The following is a 13,017-nucleotide window of genomic DNA, read 5'->3' as shown; positions in this document are numbered from 1 at the left end:
TTGAATAAATCTCTCCACAAAAGCATGACAACCACTCAAAACATAAAAACAAAAAACTTATTTTTACGTACATACAACCCAAACATAGTATACGCACATTATTTTACAATCCCATCCCCCCAACCCCCAACTAATGTGATGTTCCTCTACACCCAAAAGCTTTCGGAAGTGAACAAGCTTCTCCAAAGGCAATGCTTTAGTGAAGATATCAGCTACTTGCTCCTCTGTTTACACTACATCAATTGAACCTCACCATTTGAAATAGCTTCTTTAATAAAATGGTACTTCACTGCAATAAGCCTAGTCCTACTATGAAAAACATAGTTTTTTGCAATGGCTATAGTAGATTTGTTGTCACAAAGTAGATTTGTTGCTTCATTTTGCTTCTCTTTGATGTCTTCCAAAATTCTTCTCAACCATATGGCTTGAGAAGTTGCCAATGAAGCTGAAATGTACTCTACTTCAGCAGAGAAATGAGCCACTAAACCTCACTTTTTTGAGACCCAAGATGTTACACCTAAACCAAGGAAGAATGCAAAGCCCAATGTGTTTTTCATGTCATCAACACAGCCACCCCAATCACTATCACAATGGCCAATTAGCTTCATTTTAATATTCTTGAAATCTTTTATTTCAAGCTTTACCGTGCCTTGCAAATATCTCAAGACTCTTTTTGTTGCTCCAAGATGTAGATGACTAGAAGAGTGCATGAATCTACATGATGTCAAGTCTTGTTGTAGTAAGATATAGGAGATTTCCAACAAGACTTCTAAAGTGAGTTTCATCAACCATCTTCCCTCCACCTTTCAACTTTTCATTCACAACTAAAGGAGTAGATACATGATTGCAACCAGCCATGCCAAACATTTTGAGGATATGTTCATCATACCTCTTTTGGCAAATAAACACTTCATCTTCTTCTTGATAGACTTCAATTCCCAAAAAAATAATGCAACAATCTCATATCACTCATTTCATATTTTTTTCATCATTTCTTTTTCGAATTTTCAACCATCTTCTCATCATTTCCAGTAAAAATCAAATCATCAACATAAAGAGCAACAATAAGGATTTCAGAATTACCTTTGCTCTTCAAATAGAGGGTGGGCTCACTTTTGCTTCTAATGAAACCATTTTCAATGAAGTAGCTATCAATTTGAGTGTACCAGGCATGGAGAGCTTACTTCAAACCACATAAGGCTTTCTTCAACTTGTAAACTTTGTTTTCTTCACCATCAACAACAAAGCCTTGAGGTTATTTAACATAGATTTCTTTCAACTTTCCATTCAAAAATGCAAATTTTATGTCAAGTGGGTACAACAACCAACCTTTTTTAGCAGTCACTGCAATAATAGTTCTAATAGTATCAAGCGAGCAACTGGAGCAAAGGTCTCATGGAAATCAACACCCGGTTGTTGTGAGTAGCCTTTTGCAACCAATCTAGCTTTAAGCCTTTGAACTCTACCATCAAAATAGTATTTCACCCTATAAATCCACTTCACCCCAATGATTTCTTTGTTTTTTAGCTTTTCAACTAGTTGTCATGTTTCATTTTTCTCAATAACATCAATTTCTTTTTCCTTTGCTTTCCTCCAATCTTTTTCTTTTATTGCCTCTTCAAAACTTTGAGGTTCAATAATGTAAAAATTGCATCTCTCATAAATGTCACTCAAACTCCTCATTTTTCTTGGAGTTGAGGATGGTGATGATGAACTTGAAGTTGGAAACTTAGTTGAGGAAGATAAAAGGAATTGATCTTGGGGAGTCTTGAGGTAATGAAGTTGAGGTACTGTCATTTTCATTTTCAACAAGTCTTTTTTATTGAAGTTCACCAACAAAAATTGCTTTCTTCCAAATTTTACCTTATTCCCAACTCCAAGAAGCTTTTTCATCAAAAATAACATCTCTGCTTATGATCATCTTGTTGGTTTTCAAATTATATAGCCTATAACCCTTTGACTATGAACTATAACCCATAAAGAATCACTTTCACTTGTTGCATCCAATGTGCTCCTCCTTTCCTTTTATGCTTGTGAATAACCTAAGCACCCAAACACTTTGAAGTGTCTTACAAATGGCTTTCTTCCACCCCATGCTTCAATTGAAGTTTTGTTTGGCATCTATTCAAAAGATACATAACAGTGTTAACTGCTTCACCCCAGAAAATTTTAGGCAAGCCCTTCTCATATAACATAGCTTTAGCCATTTCCATAATTGCTTAATTTTTCCTTTTAACTACTCTGTTTTGTTGGAGTATATACAATAGTAAGCTGTCTCTCAACCCCTTCATCTTCACAAAAATTAGCAAATTGGCTTAAAGTATATTCCATTCCTCTATCACTTGTCAAGGTCTTTATGTAGCAACCACTTTGCTTTTCAACAAAACTTTTGAATTTTTTGAAAATAGAGAACATTTCTGATTTTTACTTCATGAAGAACACCCAAGTCATTCTTGTAAAATCATCAATAAACAATATAAAATACTTGTTATTGCCTTGATAAGGTGTTGACATGGGCTCACATATATCAGTGTGAATTAGCTTCAATACCTTCTTTACTCTCTAAGCAACTCCCTTTGGAAATGATTGTATATAATCCTTCCCAAAAGCACAACCTTCACATACTTCATTCTTTTCTTCAATGGTGTTAAGCAATCCTTGTACCATCTTCCTTTAACAAAGCATCTTCTATTAAAGTTCAAGTGCCCAAATCTTCTATGTCACAACCAAGCTTCTTCAACATTTTCCATTCTCAAAGACACATTTTCAGCATATTTGGAGACAATTGGAAAGCTTATATTTTTCTCTATATTTATGATTTTCTTCACTAAATTTCTTCTCTACTCCTTATCATAAATAATGCACTCATTATCTTCAAAGTGAAGTTTGTACCCATGTTCTACTAGTTGTCCCACACTAGTACAAGAAGAACATCTTTGATGTTCTTGGTTCTCACTTTAGTTTGGATGCCAACTATGTCTTCCCTTTGACATTCACTAATCACCACCTCTGGATGAATCACTTCTATTTTCATTACTTATAGTTTCCTTCAACATTTCTAAAGTTAAGGCTTAATTTAGATTGGAACGCACTTTCAAGTGTTTTTTCAGAATGACTCAATAATCTCTATTCATGAGTTTTTAAAGACCCAAATAGCTCTTGTACACTGAGCAATGAGAGATCTTTTGTTTCTTCAACCACAACCATAATTGGGTTATATTTATCAAGTAGGTTGATCAAAAGTTTCTCAATAATTCTTCTATCACTAATTTCTTCATCATATGACTTCATCTGATTTACTAACTCCATAAATCTAGAAGAGAACTCATTTATAGTTTTATTCTCCTTCATTTTCATATTTTCTAGCTCTCTTCTTAAAGCTTGAAGCTTTACTGATCAAGTTCTTCTATCTCCTTAGAACTCCTGTTAAAGGATGTTTCATGCTTCTTTAGCTTTTGAAGTTCTCGTAATTCTTGGAAAGATGTTACCAACACGTTGTTGAATAAATAAGAGAGCTTTTGCATCCATTATTTTCAACTCTTTCAACTGATCTTTTTCAACTCTCCACATGGAAGCATGACAACCACTCAAAACTTAAAAATAAAAAACTTATTTTTACGTACATACATACAATCCAAACACAGTATAGACACATTATGTTACATCCATGATCTCGGGAAAAAGTTGGAGGACTTAACATTTGAATAGAAAATTAACTATTTGTAATAAAAACATATTCTCAAAAAAAAAAATTAGTGGTCGATGCCTTAAACATGCTTTTCAAAGCATAGACTACTCATCATTATGAAAATTGTGTTTCATTATAAAATGCATAATTTTTTTTCTTGTTACTTGTTCAATGCTAGACAGTTAGAAGAACTTTGTTGTAACTATTAGTAAACTCATTTCAAATTGTTCACTATCAATTGAAGTTTGTCATAAAACTATTTTTTTCTCAATGAATTAAGAAAAATCAATTACAATTTTCTTTATGGTATCATGTCACTTTAAGGTTTTAAGCTAAGTGTAAACCACAAAATTTATCCCAATTTTATTTTTATATTATTTTTTAGCCCAATTTTACTTTTAAAATTAAATCCCGATTACATATGTTTTTTTTTTTACCCACTCACAATTTAAGTATTGGTTTTTATTATTTTGTATATTATTTTATTTTATTTTATTATTATTACTTTTTATTATTATTATTATTATTATTATTATTTCTTTTCTTCCTTTTCTTTTTTTCTTTCTTTTCTCTCTCTCCTCTCCTCTCTCTTCCTACCTTCCCAACCACCCCCACCCACTCTTTCTCTCTCATGCCCATACCCCTCACGTGAAACCTATACCCCTCTTCTCTTCTTTCTTCCCAATTCTCTCTACTTTCATGTTTGCTTTTTCTTTTCATTTTTTGTTCCCATTTTTTGGGTGGTCGTCTCCTCATCTCTGCTCTTCATTTTTTTTTTCTTTTTATCTTCTCCCTACTCCCCCAACTCCCACACACGGTAGTGGCCGACCCCTATTTTTTTCCCTCCCCATTCCACTTGCTCTTCTTCCTCCAAACACTACACTACCACACATCCCCTCATTTCCTTCCTTCCATTTCTTTTTTTCCTTTTTCTTTTTTTTTATTTTCTTTTTTTTATTTCCCAAAAAAAAACCCATCAATCTCTCTCACCGTCGGCAGGACCATTCATGACATTGATATGTACATGTATGTTTCATCTATATCCATCTTGATTCTCCTGCATATGATATAATATTAATGTATAGGTCATAATCCATATAACAAACAATCATATATAAAAAATGATCATCATGAATTTTCCTCCTTTTAATCATAAAAATAACAAAGATAGGGAAAGAAAGCAAGAAAGATCAATACAAGCAAGAAAAAAAATGTATTTATAGTTGATATCTTAATGTTTGCAATGGGCGGTCTCAATGGGTGTTTGAGCATTTCTTTATAATTTTCCTTTTTAAATCTCATTTTCTTACCCAATAAATTTATGCGACCATTATATGTCTTATTTATGTCACTATACTCCAAATAACTTAATTGTACTTATAATTTGTCTTATGAATGAATCAATCATGATCTTAAGTTTTCAAAACCATTGTAAATCTTTCATAGCATATAAAGTCAAATCTGGAATGCATAGAACAAAATTTTCAACTTAAACTAACTAGTCTAGTATACTAACGAATTTTAATCTTAGTTCCCAAAAGGGGGAAGTGGGTTGAATAGGCAAGCCTCTTCTCATAGCCCAAGAATTCGATTTTTAAGATATTGATTAGTTCTTTGATCAATATATATAAGCAATAAATAAAGTGAAAAACAAACTTACACAAGTTACGAGATGTGTACATAGAAAAAACACTTATAAAATCTACTAAAAACTCTATAGATATAAAGACTATAGATCCATCAATCGTAGAGCAAATTTATTAATTCAAAAAAAATGAGCACACAATTTTACCTTGGAAAAGGATCTTATACTAGCCAAAACATACACTAGCCTTCACATCTACAAAGCAACACCCACATGCTCCTTAGTGAATGCCTCATTAATTTGAGGAGATGCAATCAACCAACATGGGCAAATTTGAGCAAGATAAAAGCTTTAAAAGTGTCAAAGATTTGTAGAGATAATAATAGTAAACTCTAAAACATTGTATCATATAAAAATATAACCAATAGGTATATTTATGGATGAAAAACCCTAAAGAGTTGAGCAATGTGTAGTAGTAAAAAAAAAACCAAAAAACTAGCACAAATAGGAAAGCTTTGCAAAAAATATAGCATAGATGCTTGAGCACTCTTTATGGGCGCTTGAGCGCTCTTTATGGGTGCTTGAGCTCTATGATCATTTGAGCACTCCTTATAAGTGATCGAGGACTGCTTATTAATTTTGGCTTTTCCAATTTAATTGCAAGATTGTTATGAATCAAAGCTCATAATATATCTTATGCATATCATTACAAGCCAAACAACTTAATCATACTTATTTGAACAACCTTGTGAATCAATTAGCAATAATCATGTGTTTTCAAAGTCAATGTAATACCCGATAAGTAAATAAATTCGAATTCAAGAATATTTGAAATAGAGTTGTCAATTTAAATCTATTTGTCTATCGCACTAATAGTTTTCATAATTTGTTTTCAAATTTTCAAAGAAAATAAAGGATTTTGATGATTAAATTACATCTTTTTTTAATCAAATATGAATTTTTTTTCCTCTTTATGGTTTGCTTTTAAGAACTCATTCATATTAGTTTTGGAAAAGAATAGTGTGTTTGGTGTTTTTGAAAAGAATTAATTTTTTATCAAATATGAATTTTTTCCTTTTTATGATTTGTTTTTAAGAATTCATTTATATTAGTTTTGGAAAAGAATTGTGTGTGTTTGGTGTTTTGGAAAAGATATATTGTAATGAATTACTCTCAATTATGTAGATATTATCCACTTTATGTCAAATAAACCCTACAATTTTAAAATCTAAGTTAAAAAGAGTTTATACATATATATAATACCAAAAACTTTTTCTCCTATTCGAGTAAAATATCACAATTACCTCTTATGCAAACAAACATCCACAATATCCTTGTTATATCCTATGAAATTATGGGATTAAATAGATAAATAACCTTTGTGAGACCAAACAAACTCCCACATCGGGATGTGAGCCAATATCTTCAAAATGCCAACTTTCTACAAATAGGGATTAAAACATGGTCATTGCAACATTGATATCTTCAAAATGCTAACTTTCTACAAATTAACAACAATGTGGACAACGGTGAGAATAATTGTATGTGAAGGATGAGAGAACATGGTGGATTGGAAAAAGGAGTAATGATATTGGGAAAATTAAATTAAAAATGAACAATTAGACAAGCATTAAGGATGAAGAATGTAAATTGAGAAATTTCAATATTAGATTCAACCAACGAAACAGATAGGAATAAGAAATTTTAGGATTAGACTTTAAAAGAATTGTGGAATTTATATCATTTAACATTATTTAATGATTTTTATTTCATATATGAATTTTTTATATTTAATTTTATTTAGTAATTTAAATTTGTAACAAAAGGATGATAAGTAAGATTAATTAATTTAATAAAATTTGTAATAAGGATAAATTAAGAAATAATTTTTATTCCATAGGGTATTTTTATCATTTAATAGTTTTTAAGTTAATTAAGATTAATACATTTAATAAAATATAATTAGGGTATGATTTTTTTTTTATGTTATTGTATATCATTTATATATATAAAATAATTCGTACTAAAAAGCCTAATCCATAAAAATTTCGTACCATCCAACCAATTTTGGGCTAGCCGTTTTGGCCTATTACTTAAAATAGTTCTCAATCTTAATAGCAACAAATGAAGCCTTTATAATATTTGCACAACTCACTAGACAACATTATGGAGATTGAAAACCATGGCACCCATAAAAATGAAAACATCTACTACTTCACCAATTGTTTACTCAATAGCCTGAGAGGAATCAACATGGGAGGGGACAAGATCAGGAAACATGGTGGGAAAACGTGAGCACCACTCTCTGCCTTCAACAGAATCAACACCTACCACTCTTCTAATTCTATGTGCTCCCACCCCGTCAACTACTATGTACAAAACCACACATTCATCACAAAACTTCAAAAAAATGCACTTTGGTTTTGTCATTGGTAAAAGGAGCAAGAAAGTTCAACACCCAGATGAATCTATGTGCTCCATTTCTTTAGTATAAAGCTATGCAAAAGAATTCAACAGAATCGCCAGTCCTGTCTAATATTTCTATGTGCCCAAGTATTGTATAGTGTAATCAAAACCATGTAAAACTTCACACCTTCCATAAATAATGGTTCAAAGAGCACCTGGTTTTGTCATCGAAAATCTGGCGCATATATGTAGACCTTCCCTCCTCACTGTTTTAGTCAAAATATAAAGCTGCATGCGTGAGCAAGTGGAGGTCACATGTGTCAAGCTCTGGCTATGTGGTTATTAAATAAGGAGCTGCAATCACAAATCCATTAACCCCATCTGCGTGCTATGTGACAGACAAACAGGTCCGCTACAGGCCAAAATTTCCATGAAAATGAAGTACCTAACCTTGTGTTCTAGGGTTTTTCTTTTCATTCATTTCAAGGAAACAAAGGGTTTTAATTTTGAAACCAAGGGGTTGTCTTTCCAATCTCTAGAATTGGATTGATTTTTGAGATTTCCCCCTTGATTTTTGAGAACAGACTGAATCAACCCATGCATTGAATATAATGAATCCCAGCTGCAGTTGCAGTGATTTTATTTTCATGAAACATTGAAGGGCAAAAACAGCTCAAATCAAGCTTTGAACAACTTTTAGTTTATGTTTGGTTGCCAGGAAAGAAAAGAAAAATACAGAAGAAAATAATTTTTTTATATTTGGTTTTATTATAAAAAAAAAAGTATAAAAAAATCATTTTCATGACTTTTTCATGAGAAAATAAAAACAACAGGTGAGACTTTTCATGACTTTTTAGGTAGAGAATGAAGTTGAAAGTGACTTGCATGAATTTTGACCATATGAGTATGGTATAGAGAAACCACCCTTTTCATATTTTTTTAAAGAAAAATAACTAGCAAACGTAGGCCATCATACCTAGAAAATCTAAAGATGGTGCTCTCACATGCTTGTCTAAATTTGTCAAATCTGTCATGGAACCTTATATCTAGATTACCACAGTGGCTATGTTTGTATATAACCACCTCTTTGTGAATTGGGATACCAAATCCCAACTAATCAGAACCAACTGGTAGCCACTTGATCCAAACAAGACAGCCCAAATTTGTTGCAATGAAAGTGCTTTTGGCATACCCAACCTTCTAAGTTTAGTTAGGTTATCAAACAAATTTTAGAACTTCTATTTTCAAAATGTATGTACTTTGAAACAAATAGTAGCTTACGTTCTAAATAAGTGATTTTCCAAATTCCTTTTTCAAAGAGTTCATTGCATAAAACAACAAAGTATTTATGATTATAGTACTCATTCATGTCTCGCATGCCAGGGCATGTGAGGAGCCTTTTTGGATAACCCTTCTATTAATTTTCATAAATGAGCCAAGAAAATGACTAAAACCCCATTCGGACTTTAGTGCTACCTCGAAGAAAGCCAGGGCTAATTTGGTACAAGCATTCAAAGAAGCTACAAATATGAAGGCCCGTCTTTATCCAGGCTTAACACAAAAAGGAATCAAGGCAAACCAGTGGGGAACTGCATGCAGAAATGGCTACCAAAAACTCTTCTTCTTCAAGGACATGTCTTTGCTCTCCCACTGCCCACCCTGGCTCATTCCGGTGCAGCCTCCACAGGGGCTCTCTCAAACCTTGTGGCAGATCAACAGCAAATATTAACAGGTTGGAGCCAAAGACGGTTACAAAGGCCAATCTTCTCAAGGCTTTCCTCATGCAGATCATCAAGCCATCTAGCCATGATGCCCGAAGGAGGAAGAATTTCCAGCCCAGGCCGACCAGGTTTTGTCTCATGAATAGCAGTGGAGATGGGGTGGCAGTTTCTTGATCAGAAGATTCTCTATCTCCACCGATTTTTCTCTCATATTTTCTCTAGGGATCATAGGGTAGTAGATTTAGCTCTAGAAATTTAGAAATTGGAATCTTCAGTTGGAGATGTAGGATTATAATTAGTTCTGATTAGAATTGAATTTTTACTTTGTATAGATGATAATAAGAGAAAAAGTTTCCCACATGGGTGTTGTCAATATGGTGGCATTCATAGCCACCAGATCCTTGAGGGATCCATCTATTTTTCTTCTTCATTTTTTCCACCAGATCCTTGTTATTTTTCTTTTTGCTTTTTGACTTGAAGATGAAAATCATCTCAGGAGCGAGCCTTCTGCATTTCGCCATGGAAGGAAATACCACATTTTGGTGGTGCTTCTGTTGTCCCTTTCCCTAGCTGTTGAAACGACAGCCTTATTTATTTTGAGAAGTGATTCGCCATGGTAAGGATAAAACAATATATATGGCTATCAAATCCAATATGGGGCGTTTGGTACGTGGGAATTGGGAGTGAGAAGGGGTATTTATTTTTTTTCTCCCTCACTCCTAATTCTTTGATAACTTAAATGATATTTCAATTCATCCTGATTATGAGTATTTTGATATTTTAGTATAAATTATTTTTAAAAATTAAAAAAATAAAACAAATTCGATAATTTATTTTAAAAAATAATTTTTCATTTTAATTCGTAGAAAACACAAATTATAAATTTAATATATTTTAGATAAGTTATTTTTAAAAATAATTTTTCATGCCAAAAATTATAAATTTAATTTATATAATGTAAACTAAATTTAATTCATGTCCAATTAAAAACAAAAATAAATTTTTAATTACAAAAATTAAAATTAAATTGTTTTAAATAAAATATAAATATTAATAATATAATAAAATTATAAATTATACTTTTATAAATATTATAAAAGTATATATATTAACATTAATTGATTTATTTTGTTAAAAATGAATAATAAATAATTCAAAATTAATAATTTTTAATAATATTTATATGATTTTATATCTTTTATAAATATTATAAAATATGCATATTAACATCTTATAAAAACATAATTATTTTTTTTAAATACAGAATAATTATCAAAATTAATAATTTCTAATTCTATTCTATTTTAAATGAATTTAAAAATAAATAAAATTTAATTTTTTTCAGGTATAAATGACCCAAAATTTTTATTATATGCATAGATGTATTAATCAATTATGGAGATGACAATCTGAATTATTTTATTTTATTTATAATTAATTAATCAATTTTTTCTATTTCAAATTATTCTTAAAAATTACAAGATTTATTAAAGAATTTAAAACATTAATTATGTATATTATTTTTTATAGTCATTATATTTTTTTTCGAAGTTTTAAATTATTTTTTAAAATTATTAAACTTATTATTAAATTCAATATAAAGTCTCAATTTAAAATTCATTTTCTCTAGTGAAAAAAAAAAAAGAATAATTCTCTATTTTATTTTGTTTTTAAAATTATTTTTAAAGAACAACAAATAGTAGTATGAATTTTTTTTAAATAATTTTATTTTTAAATCACATGCCTAAATATGTTTTTATTAGTTAGCAAAAAAAAATCTTAAGGATATTTTTAATAAAAATTAAAAAAAAAACCATATATACTAATACTATTGGCGATTTACTTCTTTTTTTCATTTTCGTTTCTGGTTTTACTTAACATTAAAATGAAAACAAATTATTATTTCAACTTTATATTCCTATATGCATCCAAACATAAGAATGGAAATTATCAAATTCATTCATAGAAGAAATATGAATGAAAACAAAATATTTATTTTCATTTCTAATTCCCATGTACCAAACATGGTTTTACTATTTGATTTAAAACTTCATACTATGAACTGGTTTTACCATTATTTTTCAAATCTTTAGATTAAAATTTTGGAAATAATTTTTTAAATTGTATTTTCATCTACTTTTGTTTTTGTATTTGTATTATTAAAATTTGATTAAAAAAAATAAAGAAAGCATCAAAAAAAATTTAGACAATTATGTTCTTTCTTTTTATCCAACCTATTTTGAAAATAATTTTTAATCTGTTTTGGTTTTTGTATGTATATTATTAAAATTTGATTTAAAAAATAAAGAAGCATAAAAAAAAAATAAAAAAATAAAAAAAAATTAGACAATTATGTTCTTTTTTTTATCAAACTAAAACCATCAAATGTCTTTACACTAAAAAATCATAAAAACTCACCAAAAGCCATTAAAAAAATGTTTTTTATATTTGTTATTGTTATATAATACTAAACATCTTTTGATTTATTTTTTTTTTTAGAAGTAAAATACAAACTTAGAATCACTAAATGTATTTAAAATTATATAAAAATTTAAAATATAATTAAAAAAACATTTATGTTTTCCACCTTTAAATGATAAAGATAAGCTTGTGTCAAAATTAATTAGTATATTGCTTTTTCTCTTTAAAATAAACTCCAAAATGTGATTATATTTTTTGCCCATAGCAAAAAGTGAACTCATGACTTATTAAAACATAGGTGTCATGGGGATACACTTCTTGTTTTCAGTTTTTTTTTTTCACAAAAAAAAAAAATTAATAATAATAATAATAATAATAATAATAATATTGTAGACCCCTCTTGAACCCAGGGATTTTTCTCAGAAGAGCTGGCAGCACCTTGGAGGAGTGAGAGACCTCTTTCTACCAAGAGCAAGCTGCATGGACGTGTGGCAAAAAGCATGGCTCACCATGGTGGTGGTTGAAGGTGATAACATCCTCCTTGAACAAAGAGTAGGGAGCATGAGAAGCTAGCATGAAAAGAAAGAGCATGGGAGGTTGAAAAATGGGGGAAAGCAGCCTAGAAGCAGAAAAAACTGGCTAAAAATGAGTCAACATTGCTTATGAAGAAGACCCTCAGGTATGACTGCCATGGGATCCTTTGTTTTTCTTCATTGTTATATAGTCTCTTTCTCTTTTCTTGATGTTTTCTATGGATGGCTTGACTAGGTGCTTAGTTTTATGATTCCTATTTGGTTTATGGGTTTATTGTTGCTATCTCCTTCATTTTCTTTGGAGTGGTTTGAGAGCGACACAACTCCGTTTTGGCTTCACTGTGGATGATCTTGGAAGTTTTTCTTTTGTTTTCTTTTCCATGGGATGCATTCTGGTTCATTTTGTTTTTATCCTTTGTGCTCTGTTTTCTTATTGTTTTCCCCTGTTTCTGATGTCTGTCTACAGGGAGTTGGACACAGCAAAATATAGAGCATTAAGAGGTCGGGGGCAATCATGGGACAAGAATATTCATGGAACTTGTTTTGTGGGAAGGTTCTCTACCGTCTTGTTGCTGGGATTGGGATTGGTTTTCATTATAATCCATCTTATGAATCTGCCATAGATTGGGAAGAGAAACAAAACCAAAAAGGAAAAGGCATAGA

This window comes from Vitis riparia, chromosome 9 (genome assembly GCF_004353265.1).
Source record: "Vitis riparia cultivar Riparia Gloire de Montpellier isolate 1030 chromosome 9, EGFV_Vit.rip_1.0, whole genome shotgun sequence".
Taxonomy (NCBI): Eukaryota; Viridiplantae; Streptophyta; class Magnoliopsida; order Vitales; family Vitaceae; genus Vitis; species Vitis riparia.
Note: the sequence above shows the minus strand (reverse complement) of the source record.